Below are 21,273 nucleotides of genomic sequence, written 5' to 3' on the forward strand. Positions count from 1 at the left end.
GATTGAAGGCAATAAAGCAAATGTAAATAAACAGTTTAATTAGTAGTAATTTGATAATTAATTCTTTGTTGACGAATACAGAATAACAAGCTATGATAATTCTGTATTGAGAAGAGTGTATGCGACGTCTCAAATCATAGTTTATTATTGATCAATACTTTAATTTTAGATAAAAAAATTCTCCTACTTAAACTGTTTTTAGATAACTGTTTTAATAACAGAAGAGAGGCTAGAAAATTTTACAAGGAAATCAAGCAATGCACCCAAGGATACATAACAAAATCAACAGTTTGCAAGGACAAAAATGGGGCAATTATCAGCGAGAAAGAGGAAATAATGAAAAGGTGGAAGGAGCATTTTCAAGAGCTGTTAAACCCAGAAAAAGAACAAAACGAAGATGAAGAGATAATTCACCACACAGCAGAACAACTAGTTGAGCAACCAACATTGGAAGAAACGATAAACGTCATAAAACATCTAAAAAATAACAAAGCACCTGGCACAGATGGAATAACTGCAGAACTGATAAAGAATGGTGGACATGCGCTATGCAGGCGTATCCATAAACTAATCGACCGCATATGGACACTAGAAGTCATCCCAGAAGATTGGAAAGTGGGAATCATACTTCCTATGTACAAAGGGGGAGACAAACGACTCTGCAAAAATTATAGGGGCCTAACAGTTTTAAATGTCATCTACAAGATATTATCAGGAATTATATATAGCCGCCTGGAATCGTTTTCGGAGGAGATTATTGGTGAATACCAATGTGGCTTCAGACCAAAGAGGTCAACTATAGACCAAATACATATGTTAAGAGGTATACATGAAAAATGTGTTGAATATAACATACCTATTTACAACTTGTATATCGATTTCAAACAGGCGTTTGATGGAGTAGATCGACAAAAGATGTTAAAGCAACTATCTATGTTAGGGATACCCAATAAGTTGGTTAAACTTATACGAATGACTCTGGAGGGTTCCAAAGCTATGGTGAGAATAGATGGAGATATGACGCAGGCCTTTGATATTGAAAATGGAGTTAGACAAGGGGATGCCTTATCAACAACACTTTTTAATCTAACTTTAGAAGCTGTTGTTAGAAAACTGAATGTAAACGGCTGTATTAATATAAGATCTATGCAAATATGCACATATGCGGATGATGTTGCCATAATAAGCCGCAACAAAAGGGTATTGAGCGAAAAAGTTATAGAACTGAAACGAGAAGCTGCTACGTTAGGTCTATATATAAATGAAAGCAAAACAAAATATATGGAGTGCACAAAATCAAATGAAGTAGACAACCATACCTACAAATATGCCTCCACTTTTCCCTACCTAGGCTCAATAATAAATGACAACAACAACATCAGTCAAGAAATACAAGCACGGATTCTTAGCGGTAATAAGTGCTTTTATGCATACAAAGACTTAATGAAAAGTAAGTTACTGAATCGTGAGTCTAAGCTGAGAATCTACAAAACAGTAATTAGACCAGTGGTCACATATGGATGTGAAACGTGGACCCTCTCAACCACTGATGAAAATCAACTGAGAATATTTGAGCGCAAAATACTAAGCAGGATATTTGGACCAACCCAATGCAGCGATAGTTCGTGGAGAATTAAAATGAACCACGAGCTAGATGAACTAATGCAGAGCGCAGATATTGTCAAATTTGTAAAATCACAAAGACTAAACTGGCTTGGTCACCTAGAAAGAATGCCAGATAATCGAGCTGTAAAAGTAGTCCAGAGATGGAAGCCCCAAGAAAACAGAACAAGAAGAAGGCCCCGTAAAAGATGGATAGACGACGTAGAGAGGGATCTTAAAACCATGAACATCAGGCAGTGGCGAAGGAAAGTATCCGACAGGGCAGAATGGAAGAACATTGTTAAGCAGGCCAAGACTCACAAAGGGTTGTAGCGCCATTAGAAGAAGAAGAAGAAGACTTAAACTGTTTTTACTTACATTACGTGATACGTATTACTATGACTGAAGTCAACCAGCTCATAATCTAACGTCTAAAGGTGGGAAATTTTCGATAATTCTAATGTAATATAAAGTAAATTATAGGTTTATATCGATAATTACTCACCTCTACTACTTTCATCTCTTTTTATTTCACAACGTATTATGTTTTCTATCCTTTGCGTTATTTTGCCGGTTCTTAAGGCACTCATCCCTGTATACAGTGTCGTTAAGTACAGCGGTCATTAAGTAATTGTACAAAAAAATAGATTCTCTACTTTAAAATATCACGATTTCAGCCAACTTGCTTTTATAAAAGTGGATAACAAGAAAGGTACAGGGCGTTAAAGTTAAAATTTAAAATTTTATTTTTCTCTATAGTTTTCATGCTGCAAAATTGCTGATTTAACGCAATTAGTCTAGGCAATGTAGAAAAAATAGAAATGAACATTAATACCTCTAAATTTTTGTATAAAGTATCTTTAACTACACAGGTAGTAGACTTTAATGTATTCAAGGAAAAATAGCAAACGCTAATATTTTTACATATATTTTCATCAGTAGAATAGTTAACCCTTTACCGCATCATGTGCCATAAATGGCACAAACCAAAAAAATTTTTTTTTAATGTTTTAACTCAATATTTGTCGTAGCTACATGGCAGCCCATATCTGACACGTACTAATAGTGTACGCGAGATATGCGGCATAGTTCTGGCGGCGAGCTAGGCAGCCGTGCGCAGTTTCAAGTTTATTCTTGTTGAAATTCTGAACCACGTAAAACAGTGCTCGAAGTTAGAGGTTAATTTTCATAGTAAAAACGTTTTTACGGCGAGAAAAAATTGAAATTTATTGTATTGTGATATTAGATATCTGCTTATGTAAGTACTAAAAATTAAGAATGTTCAAAGTCTCTCGAAAACCGCAAAAAGTGTCTGTGGTACATATGGCACACTATAAAGTTATGGACTCATTGATTGTTTTTGTAGATATGGATCCAAAACTCTTTTATGGTACAATGAATGCAGTTAGAATTCCAAATAGTACTAATAGTGAAGAATCAGATCTCTCCGATGAAGACGACACAAATGAAATGATATTGTGTCAAGATAGTGATAATGAGGAGCGTGAAAATTTACCAAGCAATGTCAAGGTAACTGTAACATCTGCCACATCCTCAGATTCCTCAGATGATGATACCCCTTTGTCGATATAAAAGGAAGAAATCTCATAATTGTGTAAAAGGAAATCTGAGAAGATCAGAAAATGATACAAAATTTACTGGTTCTGAAAATTTACCTTCTTTGGTTTTAAAACTAGAAACTCCGGTCCATTTTTTAAGTTTCTCTTTCCTGATAGTCTTATAGAGCATATCACAGATCAATCAAATTTATACTCAGTGCAACAACGTCCAGATAAACCAGCTAATATAAAAAAAAATAGGAAATAGAACAATTTATAGGAATTACTATTATTTACATGTCGATAACTCAACTTCCATAAACAAGACACTATTGGAATGCCAATATTGGCCACCGAACAGGAATTTCTAGCTGTAGAAGAACAGATTATACCAACAAAACCGCGAAGCCAGCTAAAGCAGTATAACACAAAAAACCACATAAGTGGGACTTTAAAAACTTTGTGCTGAGTAGTATTTCGGGCTTCAGCTATGACTTAAATTTGTTTGCTGATTTCCAGAGCAGCAACGTAGTTGTCAAATTAGCAGATTCGATTTTAATTTTTAGATTATAAACAATTAGAATAACTTTTTACCCATTGCCTGTAAGACAATTATTTTTCCATATTTAGAGAGACTGCATTTTTTCACAATTTTTAGAACCATTTAGAACGAAGTTATTCCCTTTTTTTAATTAGTAGCAAATTTGTTTAGAATACTTAAGAGATCTGATTTAAATGCCTTTTAATAAAATTGTTCACAAAGCTTTAAAATATGATCGCCAAAATCAGCTGGTTTTCAAACTTGTGGGACCAGTGGAGGAGGAAGGAGCTGTTAATTTTATATTTAATTATTGTTTATGAATATCGTAGTTTCTTTTTTTTAATTTGTACGTACATTAAGCGTACACCACGAGTATGTATTATTTAAATAATTAAATTGTTAAATAAAACATCTAATTTGTTGAAATACTTTTTTTTTGCTTTTTATTTTTTTTAGTAATATTTAAGGTAATTTTTATTGTAAAATAAAAATATTTATGAATAATAAATACTTTTTTAATGAACTGTTTCCATAGCAACCCATTTTTGTATTTATTATTATTTATTTATTTAACAATTTTTAAAAGAATTATAAAAAATGTTTTTTGCTTCAAAATTGCTTTTTTTAAAAACTTGGATTATTTTAAAGCAAAAGTTATTCTTGTATTTTTTTCATAAAATACTTACTTTTATCTGATCCAATTAATATTTTCGATTGTAATGAAGTCACAATGGCCGTGATGACATCAAAGAGCTGATGTATACATCAATTTAGGTCCAATTGATATTTCCCAATTTTCAAATAAAAATATTCATTACTTCCTAAATTATAACTTGAAACACCCTGTTTAAGTAATTGTATCAAAAAAAAAATAATTTTGTAAAGCCGAAAAACATTTATCATCACTATAAAGATAATATTCTGTTAATTTTTACTGTGTTATAATATGTAATCAAATAAAATTGACACTTCTATTTTTCAATATACTTTCCACCCATTCACATAGAAAAATACAATGAGATAAGATATACACTGAACTGAAGTAAGATCTGAACCTACATATAAACACAATTGTCCTGTGTAAACGAAGAACCGTTAGCGGGTCGCAACAAAGAGCCAGTGTTCTTGATAGGCGGTGTATCTCACACAGCGAGGTGTTGGTTTATACAATATATCGGACAAAATCAATACCTCTGTCGTTAGCAAATAACACATTCAATTTTGTGTTATCCTAGAAAAATATTTTTTTGTTTATCTTTTGTCCATTTTTTTTTACTTTAGATAGTTTCTATTGACATAATGAATAGTGCTCTAAATTAATAGGAACCTATTATTATCATATTCCATTATCTCCAAAACAGATTATTTGATCAAAAATAAAAAAATTAGAATTAGTCAATATTTTAAGTACTGTCAATTTTTAGCGATGTACGTAGCAATTTTCTACAGAAAGATATCCTTTAATAGCATAATTAACAGCTATACATATATTATACAAGTAACATAGAAATCAGAACATCCATTATAAATTATTATATTTTGACAATATTTTGTACAATTATATAGGGTAGTAAAATAAACAAGCTAAACAAAGTTTTAATATAATTAAATCAACTTACAGAGAGTAATCATGATCTACCTGGTGTGCAATTGGGGATGAATATAAGAATTTTGGACACCATTAGTTCAGCCTCTTCAAAAAAGTCTATAGTGATTTTTGCGTTGTGTGTTGCGTTATTCTGCTAAAAAATTGAATGTTGGTGAGTTTGAAGGAAAAGTAAGAGATGTAATTTCAGAATTTTTTCTGCGTATCGCTGAGCTGCCATGTTCCCTCTTAGAAAAATTACTGTTGACTTTAAACCATAAGCTTCAACACTACACACTTTGATTCTTACATTGTGATAAACGTGTCGTTCGACTGCGGATTTCCATTTTCACCAAGTAATCTTCTGATTGTGGCTTGGCCATCATGAATTCCTATACATAATTAAGATATATATATATATATATATATATATATATATATATATATATATATATATATATATATATTATATATATATATATATATATATATATATATATATATATATTTATATATATATATATATATATATATATATTTATATATATATATATATATATATTTATATATATATATATATATATATATATATATATATATATATATATATATATATATATATATATATATATATTCGGTTTTTATAACGTCTTACGACGTTGTCCGACTCCCAAACGCCACTGTATTCTGTCTTGAGTTAGGTTTTCGTCCAGATTTCGAGCGCTAATCGCTTTCCTAACTCTAAGGTTCCAGCTCTGTGGTGGTCTTCCTTGTTTCCTTTTCTCTGGGGGTTGCCACATCATCGTTTTTTTAGGCAATCTTTCGTCCCCGATTCGGCTCACATGCCCATACCATATGAGCTGTTTTCTCTCAATATCCTCAACTATAGTGCCCTCTATACCCATTTGTTGTTTTATCACTTCATTCCGTATTCTGTCGGCTCTTGATATTCTCATCTATCTTCTGATGGCATCCATTTCCGTGGCTTCGACCTTTTTCTTATATTTTTCGGTTATTCTCCATGTCTCAGCTCCATAAAGTATGCTAGTTTTAACCATTGTCTCATAGATGTTCCATTTTCGTTTCTTTGATATTTCTTTACTCCATAGAATTCCGTTCAAACATGCTATAGCTCTTCGTGCTTGTACAATTCGATGTTCTATTTCTCGTTCGTCTTTTCCACTACGGTCGAAGATGACGCCCAGGTATTTATATTCGTTGCATGGATTTAGTTTTTGATTGTCATCGATATCGAGTTGTTCTGCTTCAGCTCCAATTGAGAGGTATTTTGTCTTTTCTAAATTGATATTTAATCCCCATTTCTGGTATTCTTCAATTAGTTTTCTAAGCATGTACTCCATGTCATCTTTGTCATTTGAGATCACCACCTGATCATCTGCAAACTGTAAAGTATATATGTAATCCTGATCGTTCAATTGTATACCCATTGCTTTGACTTTCCTTTTCCATTGTTTTAGAGCTGCAGAGATATAAATCTTAAATAGAGTCGGAGAGATACAACATCCTTATCTGAGACCCTTAGAAACTGCAAATTTTTCAGCTAAGAGGTTTCCGAATTTCATTTGGGAGTTTGAACCATAATATAGATCTTTGAGAGCACTAACCAATGTTTGATGTATGTTTGATGTGCCCATTACTTCCCATAGTTTATTTAGCGGGACTGTGTCATATGCCTTCTCAAGATCTACAAAAGTCATATGTAACTCTCTATTTGTCACAATTTATTTTTCTATAATTTGTTTTTACAATTTCTCCTGTCACATACAATTAAGATTCATTACTAAAGACACGTTCGGTTTATTTCTGGTCTCTAACCAGTCGTTCTTTGCGCCAATTAAGACAATTGTAGCGTGATATTTTTCCTTTATATATCGAATATTTAATATTTTTATTATTATCGAGAATTTAGTTGATACGCCCTTGGCAGGTACGTAACAGTAATCTGAAATTTTGTTTACTCACGTGTATATGCGAGTCGTCTAAAGAAACTATTAACCGCGTCGTGTCTATTGGCGTCTTTATTAAATAATTTTTACAAAAATTTAAAGGCCCAGCACTTTTAGGTCCATTATCTAATCAAAAGCGTATGTAAACAGAGATCCGATTGACTGGCAGTTCATATCTAGTACGAGTAGGGACGAGTGGAAGGGGAGTGGGTGTAGAGGTCAAAAGAGGAAGCGAGTAAAACTAATTGGGGTCTGAACGAGGGTACATCCTTTTCGGATATAGTTTCAAAAATTGGCAAATTTTGACTTAATTCGAATGACTTTTGGTTAAGAGAAGGTGATTTAAACTCAAAATGCCATGTAGCAGTCTTCGTATAGTGAGTTAGTTCATTGGTTTGTTGGATGCTATATTCCATGTCAAGGAATCTTATAACATCGATTTGAGGACTAAGTGGCTCTACATGGTTTTAAGTAAAAAATAAGCAGCCGAGTTTTAAAGAATACATATTTTTGTCATCCATGATAACGTAAAGCCCAGTTTTATGTTTGACCTCTCCCAAGATTTGTCGAGCTTCAATTTTGTGTTTCCATGGGTCGGATCTGATAGTTTGAAGTTTATGTGGGAGAATGTTTTTTATTTAAATCTATGGTAACAAACTTTCTTACTCTCTTTCTTTCAATCGGAACTCTTTTTAACTACACTTTTGATTTGATAATGGACTTTAAAGTGCTGGGCCTTTGAATATTTGTGGGAACTTATTTACTTAAGAGGCAAATAGACACTACGCAATTAATAGTTTCTTATGATGACTCGCGTATACACCTGGGTAAACAAAATTTCAGATTACTGTTACGTACAAGCCAAGGGCGTATCAAATAAATTCTTATAAATTTTTATATATTTAAATCTTCGATATATAACGTAAAAACACCATGCTGCACAGTTATGTCGATTTTTTTGGGTAAAAAGTAACATCCAAAGTGACCAGAGTAAGTGAAATAAAAAAAAATAAGCTGCGAATTTGACGATAAATTTTTCGTATCTCAATTAGTCTTGTATGTTCTGCGAAATACAGCAATAGAACTAGTAGTGTAAAAGTGGAGTCGCACCATTATGCCTGAAAGCATCTCAATGCACTGTCTAAAATTTTGTGAATTCTGTTTGCAATGTCTTAAAAAGTCAGTGCGGCTTACTGCGGCTACGACGGTACACCAAAGAAAACTACTAACCTACTAGTCCTCCCTCGTTTACATATAGTTATAACAGGGGAAAGCAAGGATGTGACATTATAGACTGCCAGGAAACCTCAGCAATGTAACGGTTAGCTCAGGACATAGTAACATCATAAATTAAATTAGAGATACGGAATAGATAATGATTTCTGACTAAATGGTGCCCAAATAAGGGCCTTTTCAAGTAAACTTTTCCCCAAAAGAGAGAAGTAGGGCCAAAAACACTTGACCGAGATATCAGGGTTACAACTGGTACAGATGGGACTTAAACTTTAAACTTTGACTAAAGGTGTGCTGATATTCGTTTTTTCTACTAAAGCTTACCATATTTTTATATACCAACTATCGCATTTCAATATATCGCAAATTTAATCCCTTTGTCAAGATGAAATTTCCGGAAGGCAAGGTAGGAAGAGTTTAAATTCCAACTTGAAAGTAATATAAGACATATCAAATCAGAGGTCCAAAATTATGAAAGATTTACATCACTAATGATTAGCTATGCAAAAAAGCTCCCACGGTCGTGAAGTTAACAAATACTACATCCCATGCTGGAACGACGAGTGTAAAGAACTACTTGGTCAGTATGAGAAATCTGGAGATCCTGAAGTTGGTAAACAACTCTTAGAAACCCTAAATTTCGCGAGAACCACAATTTGGAGGAAAACTTTAGAAAATCTCAATTTCATACATAGTAGCTGCACCGCATGGAACCTTCTTAGGAAACTAAACTCTGGCACAAACAACCCTACAGCAAACTCTACAGCTCCAAACCCACAAGACATACGCAAACGCACAGCCAACCTTTCAAAACCAGTAATAGAAAAAAATCATAAAACAGAAGTTGGATTTTAGTTGAAAGAATCCAAAATTGCTCAACAACAAAGCCTACCAATAATAAAGTCTATCGAGCCAGAAGAACTTGCAGAAGCTCTAAAATAAATTAAATGCCGCAAAGCCGTAGGACTTAACAACATTTATCCTAAATATATAAAACATATTGGTTCAAATACCAGTAAGTGACTTTTTGAATTTTACAATCAAATATTGACTAAGCAGAAGTTTCCAAAATTCTTAGATCGTCGCAATATCTAAACCTGGGAAAGACCCTGCACTACCTGAGAGCTACAGACCAATCGCTCTTTTAAGCGTCTGCTATAAGATATTTGGGAGGATAATCCAAACGAGATTATTTTACCATGCAAAGCCAAATATTCTTCAAGAATAAGCTGAATTTATGCCGGGATAAAGCTGTGACGATCAAGTAGTTCTCTCCTTAAAAACATTTATTGAGAACGGATTCCAGAAGAAACTTAAAACAGTAGGAGCTTTCATAGACTTGACGTGCGCCTACGACACAGTGTGGAAGGAGGGTCTTTTATTTAAAATATACTAGATGGTACCATGCCGTTCGTTCAACAGTTTGATAAACTACATGCTAAGTGACAGACTTTTACAAGTACACCCAAATGGGAAAAACAGTAAGTTCAGAAACCTGCAAAACGGCTTACCACAAGGGTCAGTTATGTCTGATTTTCTTTTTAATGTACCAACTACCACTTTGCGCCAATTTATTTATGCCGATGACATGGCTCTAGTTGCTCAAGAAGAAGACATAAAAATCGCCGAAACCACCATAGAAGCAGGTCTAAACAGTGTTAACAGATACCTTAAGAAATGGGGCCTACAACCAAACCCATCGAAGACTGAAATAACAGCTTTCCATTTTAACAACCACAAAGCAAATTACAGACTAAACATAGAATGCGATGGAACCATTCCAAAGCACAGTTCGAACCCAAAATACCTCGGTGTAACTCTATATCGTACACTAACATTTAAACAGCATTTGGAAAACACTTCAGCAAAAATAAAGACTCCCAATAATATTATTCAGAAATTAGCAAATACATCTTGGGGGTCTAATGCAGAGGTCATCAGAACGAGCGCGCTGTCCTCAATATATCCTGCTGTAGAGTATTGCGCTCCTGTCTGGCTAAACAGTCATCACACAAACGTCATAAATACCCAATTAAATCAAACAATGAGCTGGCTTCCAGTTTTAAGCAATATCGATGACTCCACCAGCAACAAGACCACTAGCCGCACTCAACACCCTAGTTCAAAAATGCCAACAAAACCCAGCACTACCGATAAATACAGACATCGCTGAGCTAGACCAAAGAGAGTTAAGACTGAAATCCAGACATCCACCTACTAGAACTAGTACAAGAGTGGCTGATTTCACTACTGAGGAGCACTGGATGGGCGAATGGAATCCAGATATCAGAATTGCTAATCTCATAGAAAACCCTACAATTAAACCAGACGGCTTTTCTCTTCCTCGTCGTGAATGGTGCAACCTTAATAAAATACGAGTTGGTCATGGAGTTTGTAACTAGTCTCTGAATCAGTGGGGTATAAATGCCATTCCGGGGTGTGACAAATGCAGCGCTGTTGAACCAACGATTAACCACATCGTCTTGGAGTGCCCAGCCACCAAGTTCGTTGGCAGTCTTCAAGAAATCCACCGACTCACTCTCAATGCAAGAGATTGGCTTCAAGGCTGTAACTTTCGACTTTAATAATTTTTATTTTATGTTCTATGTTTGTGTTTTCTAATTTATTATTGTTATTGTCATTATATTTTTAGTGTAAAACTGCAATGTATAAAGTTTATACGAATATATATACAAACTATCGCATGGTTTTTAAAGATCTGCGTTTAGAAAGTGTACTGCCTGTTTTCGTGTCATTTTTTTTAACTGAGTAATCGTAAAGAGACATTCAGAAGTAGATATACCTGCTGCTCTTAAGCCAACCTGTTCTTCAGCCTTTATATCACTATATTCTTCCTGTATTTCCAGGTTATTTTTTACGAAAATCTGCCATTTATTTTGAACATTAATACTGCCATCGTACATTTAATTTTACTCTGTATAGAAGATAGTTTCGACAATTTTTGTTATTGTTTGTTTTTTATCTTAAATACCTTAATAAAATATTACACTTTAATTAAAAGAGAGGTGAAAAAAATTTTACTACAAACAAACTATATTAACAATAACAATCTTGTTTTTTTATGTCATTCAGTAATATACCGTAAAAATAAGTAATTTTAAGACCGTCTCAAATTATGCTTTTTTATGGCTCTATATTACTTTATTTTTATACAAGTTTTTGTTTCTTTTATTTATTTAATCTCATATAATCGTTAATTTCGAAAAATATTGAGTTAGTTTCAGAAATAATGGTTAAAACCAGCTTATTTCAAGTTCTTCGACAATTAAGGTTTTAAGAAGCTTACGATCAATTATGTTTGTTGTTTACTGAGGCCCTTTTAAAGAAACCAGCTTAATATTCCTACTGTAAGAACTGCCCTATAAGCCAATGTATTTTGGTTCGTATTTCCCCACTAGAAGACACGTATTTTATATAAGATACTCTAACGAAAGTCGTTTATTCGCCCAATTTGTCGACATAAAATATTTTGCAGTAAAGATAATATATTAAAACATGTTTAGTCAGTCGTATCTTATGGAAAATTAAATTATAGTTATCGTATTTGACTACTACTTTGTTCCAAAATGAATCTTTTAATATTAAAAACAAGAAAAGTAGAAAAAAAAGGTTTTTAATAATTTTTAAAAATTTAAATATTTTTATTAATATTCCTGACCTATTTGGGACAAAAAATAAGTCAGTTATTATTACTGAAGTTATTACACAACTTTTTGTGCAAAAATTCAAATCCATTACTTACTGCATTTATGCTTAGTACACTGTATTTACTGGAGTCTTTCTTAGTGGTTATTTAAACAGCTGATGTACTTACTGCATTGTATTTATGTTGACTGTAAATTGTGAGGTTATGTTTGTAACATATGAGTTTGCTAAAAATTGGCTGTGTTCAGTTTAGGTTATAATAAGCCAATATTTGTGTTGTTAAAGTTATTCAGAAAGTATATAAATTACATTTCGTTAATTGTTGTTTTAAAACATGACTGCTTCAAAGTTTAATACAGTCTCAACTTGTTTTTAACTTATTGTAAACTTAGTTCTAAAAAGCACCAAGACTGACACAACAGTTATACAAGATGAGAAATCAGACCTAATTTTACCTATAAAATGTCCTTTTAGTGATTTATTAGAATCTAATGAAAGAACCTCAACCATCTAGCTTCACTATAACGTTGTCAGATGATGTTGGAGATGTGATATTACCTGACAATATAACTCAACAGGTAACAGACAACCATAATACATTAGTTTATGACCTTAGTGAAAATACACTGATATCACGTCCACTGGAAGAATTTGATGTTGATAAATCTGTTTATTTAGAATCAAATACTAACCTACAAGTTATAGATGTACCTGAAGTACTCTTTGAAAATCCATTTACAAATATGATCCAACCAAACAATGATAGTAGATTTAGGTGTTCCAGCTGCTAGTGTTGATTTTCTGATAACTGCAAATGAAAATAGTAAACAAACGAATGTAAAACACATACCGTGTAAAAACGCTGATGCTTTTTGCAAAAAAAAGTGTGGACAGAAAATTATTGCAGAACGAAGAGAGTTTATAAACAAAAAGTTTTGGGACATGACGTAGTCTGAACGTAGAAATTTCATTTTGACATCATGTGATAAGGTTGATGTTACACGAAGAAAAAATAAAAACACTGAAACAGAAAGACGATTACTATCTATTCAATACAAACTAAAAGATTGCTCTGACGTCACACAAGAGGCTTTAAGAAAAATAATGACAGGTTTGTGCATTATACACTCACAAATACTCTCAAAGGTGCTTTAACTTCATCTAGTAATACCAGAGGAAGACAGCTATCAAAAAATAAAGGATTCCATTACTTAATTATCGAACACATCGAATCATATAATCCAATGATTTCCCATTACAGACGGGAGCATGCTCCAAATGTGCGTTACCTTTCATGTAGCACAAAAGTAGTAGGAACAGGAGTACGGCAGGGATGCCTCTTGTCACCCCTGCTTTTTAAAGTTTACTTCGAAAGAATTTTCAGAAAAGCACCTTCTGAAAAACAAAAAGAAGAGAAAGATCAATTAATGTAATATGTTTTTCAAGTGACATGCAGAAGGTTATCATGTTGCCAAGAGTGGACATCTTCAAGAAAGTCTTATTTGTAAGGCGTTTAGAAGCCTATCATGAAACCTTTGCACCTGTAGGGAGAAAAAGTAAAGCAAAGCTTCACTCCATTTTATGTCATGGAGAAATTTCAGGCCGCAATAAAGAAGATAATGTGAGTGCGTTGTACATGTTTTTAAAACAACACAGAGATAGTGAAAAAATAGTTCTTTGGTTAAACAACTGCTCTTCCCAAAACAAAAACTGGTGCCTTTACACATTTTTAGTATACATAATAAACTCTGATGACATTGCAGCTACTAAAATAGTTTTAGACTATTTCCAAACTGGTCATTCATTTATGACTGCAGAAAGTTTTCACCATTAAGAAGAGCAATCATTAAAGGCTCAAAAGGAAACTTATGATTTTGTTAATGCAGTGAAAAAATCAAAACCTGGAAATATCAATGTATACAAGACTTTATAGAATTAAAAAATTTTATTTTGTGTAATAATATGGGGTTTTTTTAACCTAGATACAGATTGTTTTCTTCGTAGAAATTTGTTATTTCACGTTACGAATATTTTCTGGTCATTTAAATATTATGTGGAAACTTAAGTCGGTTTTAATCCTACCTACGGCATTTCCGTTCCAATAACTTCAAACAATCGGTCAGGGTCTTGGTCCTTTTGTCGAGGTAAGGGACACGTTCTAACCGCGAAAGCAAGGTAGTGCCCTTGTTAGTAATAGACACGTTACTTTGCCCAACCGAGTACATTGCTGAAATTGTTGAAATGTTAAATGTTTGAACCATTTGAAGTTAAACAGAAACATTAAAACTATAGCTGTGTTTCGACAATATCCAGAATAATAGAGTAGGACAAAGATTAGATTAAAATACAGTTCTAATTCGAGATTCTAGGTCAGTGGACGTGTTCGAGTATTTTTGTTCTTACCTTTGATTTTAATAAGTATCCTTCCTATATTTATAATCAAACTCCCATTTATACATACATATAAGAATATGAGAATATACTGACAATAGGTGTTTCCAATCAAAAAGTGGCCGCAATTATTTTATGTCAAATTAAAGCTATTTTTTTTAATATGATGATAAAAGATTGCTTAAAAAAATGGTCGCAAATTAGGGTTGCAAGCTGTTAAAACCGCCAGGTATCAGTACATGCTCTTGGTAAATAAATGTTTTTAGTTAAGGAAATGTCCCAAAAAAAGTCCTTGGTAAATAAATGTTCCAAAATTGAGATTCTCAGTAAAATTCAGCTTGTTCGTATGATTGTTAGATATTAAGTGGCATTTACGTCCCTGATAACTAAAGTAATGTACAAATCACAATAGCAACATAATAAGTTAATCTTAAAATAAAAGATTAAGTCAAACAGTACCTTGTTAAAATGTCTATTACATTTTGTATCTGATAAAAATACGAGATATAAAAAAAAAGTTTTTTTTCATTTCAAGATCAATTTTCAAGATCATTTGTTCCATAAGCTCCTTCATCGTATTATTTAACTCCAGTATGTCATTTGTCTGAGTTACCATTAAAATCTCTTGTTGCTTGGTATTTACCGTTTGAACATATGCAGGTCGTTTTTTTTACTTATAGTTTTTATTGTACCCACCGGTGGCTGTGTTTTTGTAGTTAATTTTGTAACTCTTTCTTTCTTAAGGTTAAAAATCTTTCTTTATGCAGTTGTTTATGTACACTGCATTATCTGTAAATTACTTAAATCTGTAATTAAAGTGATTATTACCGCAAAGTACACATTTTACTAGATCATACAGCTGTTAGGTAATGAAGTTTTCTTTTTAGTATTGAAGCTTTAGAATCCATGTACACCACTAATAATGTCTCAGTCATTCCTATACTCTGCCACAACTATGCATGTGAATAAAGGCCCGGAGAAGGTGGGGAGGAGATATGCACTTTCACGAAAGTCAGTTCCACTAAACATTTCTAAGTTTTGTGTGTTAAAAATGAACGCCCACACAGCTAAAATATTTGAAAACTTGAGACATTCACGTCCGAATTCACCAAAAGAGACTGACCAGTAGGTAGGTAGATGTTAATACACCATTATTGAACATTTTGGTGATTGCTTTAGCCGCCCATTTGGCAATTAGTTTAACAATAAAGTTTGATCTTTCTTTGATTATTTAAAAGGCAAGATTGGTTTCACTAATTTAGGTTTTTTGTATTAGATGCCAAAGAGAATTAATGCCGAATGCGAAACCAAACAAAAAATGGACCCCGAACATCAAACGTTTCTGCTTCTATACCAAATAATACAAGAATACTGTGTCCAACAATTTCAGAGAACCAACTAGAAGGTACTACTTTTTTATTAAAAAATTTTATATTACTAATAAATACAACAAAGAATTTGTTTTAGCACAATCTTTAATAGAGATTTCTCCAATAGAGGACCGACATTTCGAACTGTCTTCAAACAAGAGTAACTTTCTGACTTTTCATCAGATAACTTTAATCCCGACAAGGACTCAACTTCTAGCAGTTCTTCCTACTCTTCTTGTTCGAGCTCTAACAATACAACATCAGAATGAGGGATCAAAATGAGAGAAAAGAGAACAAATTAAGTAGAAAGGTGTGACGCAAACTTACAATTATCCTAATGCCATTTTTCTTTGTTTAAAGGTGAGGGCATTAAAAGGAAGAACATAAACATAAACGCTTGGAAGAAAAACATAAGAAAACAAAAAAGATTAAAAGGAGAGTCTTATGTTTGTTCTAGAAGTAAAAATAGAGACCAGTACGTCCCATGTTACCATCCCCATGTTCTGGTAAAGTAAACCACAAATGTGATACTTTTATCAACGAGGAAAACCGACGCAAAATTTATAATGAATTCCGTCAAATGATTTCGGTAGGTCATCATCATCATATATTGATAAACAAAAGAAAAAGAGAATCACAAGAAACATTAAAAATTCAAGAAGAACATTTACCATGAATTACTCATTTGCCGTCAACGAGGAAAAAAGACAAGTAAGCCGGGCCTTTTTTATGGCTACACTCAATATGACAGATGCATTTATGCGCGGAGCTGTCGCAAAGCTTTCTTCTAGCGGCATAGTTGAAAAAAAAATTGTGGAAAACATGTCCCACAAAATAAATTCAAAGATGATGATGAACTGCTGATTCGTGAGCACATTCTTTCATTTCTAGCCGTTGAATCTCATTATTGTAGGGCCTCTAGTACAAAAAGGTATTTGGATTCTTCACTAAACGCCTCTATTATGCACAAATTGTACAAATTAAAGTGTTCAGAATTAAATGTCCATCCAGTTTTTTTTCGAAAAATATCGACAAGTGTTAAGAACTTATAACTTAGTGTTCCATAAACCCAAAAAGAACCAGTGTAAAAAGTGCTTAAAATATACGAATATGACAAAGGAGGAAAAAATCACACGAACAGGCTCATCATGAACACATGCTAAGAAAACAATTGGCTCGTGAAGCTCGAGACGAAGACAAAGAAATTGCAAAGATTAATTCAGAGGTACTATCGTTTAACTTTGACTTCAAAGCAGTTCTTAAGACTTCAAAGAATTGAACAGGACAAATATTTTACCTACGAAAATTAGCTATTTATAACCTGACTATGTACAACTTAGGGAATACGGACGGAATCTGCTAACTAACATTACTGAGGTTCGAATGATGTCGGACGGGTGTCATCATCAATCAGCCAATCCCGTCCACTGCTGGACATAGGCCTCCCTCAGTTCTTTCCAGTGTTCCCTACACTGGGCCGCTTGTAGCCAGTTTCCCGCTACTCTTTTTATGTCGTCGGTCCATCTAGTCGGTGGTCGTCCTCGGCTTCTTTTATAATTTCTGGGCCTCCATTCCATAATTCGTCTTGTCCATCGTCCATCTTGTGTTCTGGCTAAGTGTCCTGCCCAGTTCCACTTAAGTCTCGTGGTTCTTTCGATGACGTCTTGAACTCCTGATCTTTGCCTGATTTGTCGGTTTGTTATGTGGTCTCGGAGGCTCACATTCAGCATTGCACGTTCCATAGAACGTTGTGTAACTCTTAGTTTATTCGCAGATTTCTGCGTGAGTGTTAAAGTCTCTGCTCCATAAGTTTGTACAGGCAAAACACATTGGTTATAAACTTTTCGCTTGAGACACATGGGAATTGAACTTTCTAGAATATGGCTTAGTTTGCCAAATGCTGCCCATGTCAGGCCTATTCGCCTCTGTATTTCATTTGTTTGATTGTCTCTGTTTATTTTGATCTCGTGTCCCAGATATTTGTAAGTGTCTGTTTGTTGTATGGTATTATTGTCGATAGTTATATTTCCACTCATTACGAGATTTGTCATAAGTTTAGTTTTCTCAAAGTTTATCTTTAATCCTGCTCTTTCAGACAGACTTTTAAGCGAATGTAGCATAGAAACCGTATCCCGTAAGTTATCTGCGATTAATACGACATCATCTGCAAACCTCAGATGATTTAATCTTTCTCCATCTATATTGATGCCCATATCTTGCCATTGGGTGTTCTTAAATATTGACTCTAGAGCTGCCGTGAACAATTTTGGTGAAATATTGTCTCCTTGTCTTACTCCTCGACCTAAGCTGAATTTTTCTGTGTCTTCGTGTAGTCGTATACTTGATGTAGCTTTCTCGTAGATGTTTTTGATTAGTGACGTGTACCTGTAATCTATTCGGCTTTAATTTAGGGCTTCCAGTACGGTTTCAAACTCTACAGTATCAAAAGCCTTCTCGTAATCGACAAATGCAAGAACCAGTGGTATGTTGTACTCGATGCATTTTTCAATTAAGATCTTTATGGTGTGCAAATGGTCATTTGTGCCATATCCTCTCCTAAAGCCTGCCTGTTCTTTGGGCTGATAGAAATCAAGTTTAGGTGTTAGTCTCTTTGTTAAGATTTTCATAAAGAGTTTATACATATGTGTCAAGAGGCTGATGGGTCTATAATTTTCTAATTTAGTAATATCACCTTTTTTGTGTAACAAGACTATCACTGCATTGTTCCAGTCTTTAGGAATCGTACCCGCATGTAAGTATTTATTAAACAGTTCGCTTACTGATTTTAATAGAATTTCTCCTCCTGCTTTTATTGCCTTAATAACGAGTCCATCGTCACCAGGCGATCGATGGTTTTTCATTTCCTTTAAAGCTGATCTTACTTCTGACACAGTAATGGGTAAAAGTATTTCCGATCCCTGATTTATGAGAGTCTTTACTCGTGTCGGTAAATTTTCTTGTGATCTTTGGCTGGTATAGAGGTCTTTATAAAACTCTCTAGTTATTTTCAGAATGTTTTGTTTATCTGTTGTTGCCTTTCCGTCTTTATCTTCTAGCTTGTATATTTCTTTTTTACTTTGTGTGAGTTCTCTTTTCATTATCTTTAAACCTTTGTTCTTTTCTACTGTTTGAGTAATTACATTAGTATTATATCTTCTTATATCTCTTCTAATATCCGCTGAAATTCTTTTATTTAGTTTTCTATATTCTTCTTTGTTTCCCTTTTCTTTCTCGCTTAGGTTTCGTCGTATTTCCATGAGAGCTTTTGTGTCTTTGCTAATCTTTTCACTTTTGGTGTAATTTTTCTTGCAAAATTTGAGTTGTGCGTTTCTAACCGAGTCTGTAATTAATTTATTATGATCGTCGATACTTAGAGGTTTGGGATTATTACTCTGTAAAGTTTCTGCTATATTTTTATGTACGCTTCTGGCTGATTTGGTGACACGGACTGGTGTGGCGGACAACAAAAAAATTCACATTTTGCTGCTATGTGCTTGAAACTTAACGGATCACACTAGCTTAAAAACTATTGATCACATATTTTTTGAATCAGGACATACCAAGATGGAGTGTGATTCACTCTACTCGAAAATCGAACAGAAATCAAAATATGTTCCTGTTTATTTACCAAAAGGTTATGCTCAGATAATAAGAAATGCTCGAACATATCCACGTTCTTTTGAAGTCAGATTCATAATGTTTGATGACGTCTTTGATTTCAAATCCTTTGGAATAGAGAACTATAAAGTCAACCAAATTCCCTGGCAACAAGTTTGCGGGTTACGATACATTAAAACCGATGCCGTGGTGACAATGTCTTATAAAAAAAAACTTGGAGATGAATTTCAACAAGTAAACAGCATGAAAAGTCGTGGGCGACCCAAAAACGTTGACATAAAGAAAGTTTACATTAAAATTTTATAAATGCCATAAACTATAAATCAAGTTATCTTTCAAACTGTAATGCGATTTTTATCTTGGGTAACTAAGTATATGCTTATCTTATCATCAGTGCCGACGAGTAGTTTATTAGGTCTTATTGCGTGTTTTCCTCTGCCATCCACAGGAGTAGTTCCATGTCCCATATGTAAGTAATTCTGTAAACGTTCAAGTCTTGCTTTCGAAATACCATGTAACGAAAGAAATGCCTTTTTGCAAATTTTCCGTAACGCCCCATCGCAGCGAACCTGGAACAATAAAACATTTTAAATACTTGGTAAAAGCTTAAGCTCAAACAATTTATATTTCATATTTCAACCAGTAATATTACCTTGTAACTAAATAATGATTTCTTTTTCATTCCTTGGTCAGAACGTGGTCTTGGAGATCTTTTGTTCCCATGGCACAAAAATCGCAAAATATTTTGGTACAGTTTTCATGCCCAATTTCTTCAAAACACTTTAGCTTACAATTGCAGTTAGTACCAATATGTTTTCCGGGTTTATGGTCACCAGTACCACCAGCAACACCAGCAATGGTCAAATAAGGCTCACCCTTAACTCGTTTATTCTTTCGTATGTTTCTTTTCCATGATGCTGTACGTAATAGTCACTTTTTTTCTTTCTGTGTCGTATTATTAGACATTTCAGGAACATCTGACGTATTAGGGATGGGTTCAGGTTCTTTATTTTCTCCATCAGAGCTAAAGGAATCATCGGATGCAGTATAGTTTGTAAGGGACTGAATTTTGTGGTTACGTTTATTTTTAATTGGCACATAATCTTCGTCACTAGATGTATGGGTGCCTTCAAAAGGATCACTGACACTTTCTGTATCAGAAGACATTATTTTTAACTTTAAAATTATTAATAAACACTGTGAATTACTCAAAATAACAACACCTTGATGTAAACAACAATAACACAATGAATGATAACCTATTTGATTGAGGACTAAGAGCACTGTGCATTAACCGGTCAAGTCCTGGACTCCACCGGTTTCTACAAAGTATCAAAATTAAGGCAACACATTATACGCTCTAGTATTGATATTTTTAATCCGATTGAGCTGCTTTATGCACTGGAAGATGTAGAATTTTATACTGTGCATGAATAAATGCTTAACTCATTTTGCCCAAAAAGTGGACTTGCCCGGTTTATGTATTGGACCCTTCAAATGTGGTTCGAATTAGATGTATGGTTTACATTTTATAATCAGACAATTTGTAATATAAATAAAAAGCATATATATTTAATTAGACCTGAAAATAACATTTTTATGCTGACTGTAATTTTTTTTACAAAGTAAGAAAAAATCTCTACACGGTACCTATGGCGTAACGTAACTAACATGACCTATCCCGGGTTAAAATAATATATACATATGATAAATTTATAGTTATTTAATAGATTGTTAAATA

The 21,273-nt window shown here is 33.5% G+C and overlaps 1 protein-coding gene across 1 annotated transcript in view; it reads left to right on the top strand.

Annotated features, from left to right (window-relative positions):
* The window catches only part of dpr12 (defective proboscis extension response 12), a 574,490-nt gene that overhangs the window by 205,994 nt on the left and 347,223 nt on the right, over positions 1 to 21,273 (top strand). The gene's annotated exons all lie outside the window — the stretch shown is intronic.

Source organism: Diabrotica undecimpunctata, chromosome 5 (assembly GCF_040954645.1).
Source record: "Diabrotica undecimpunctata isolate CICGRU chromosome 5, icDiaUnde3, whole genome shotgun sequence".
Classification (NCBI taxonomy): domain Eukaryota; kingdom Metazoa; phylum Arthropoda; class Insecta; order Coleoptera; family Chrysomelidae; genus Diabrotica; species Diabrotica undecimpunctata.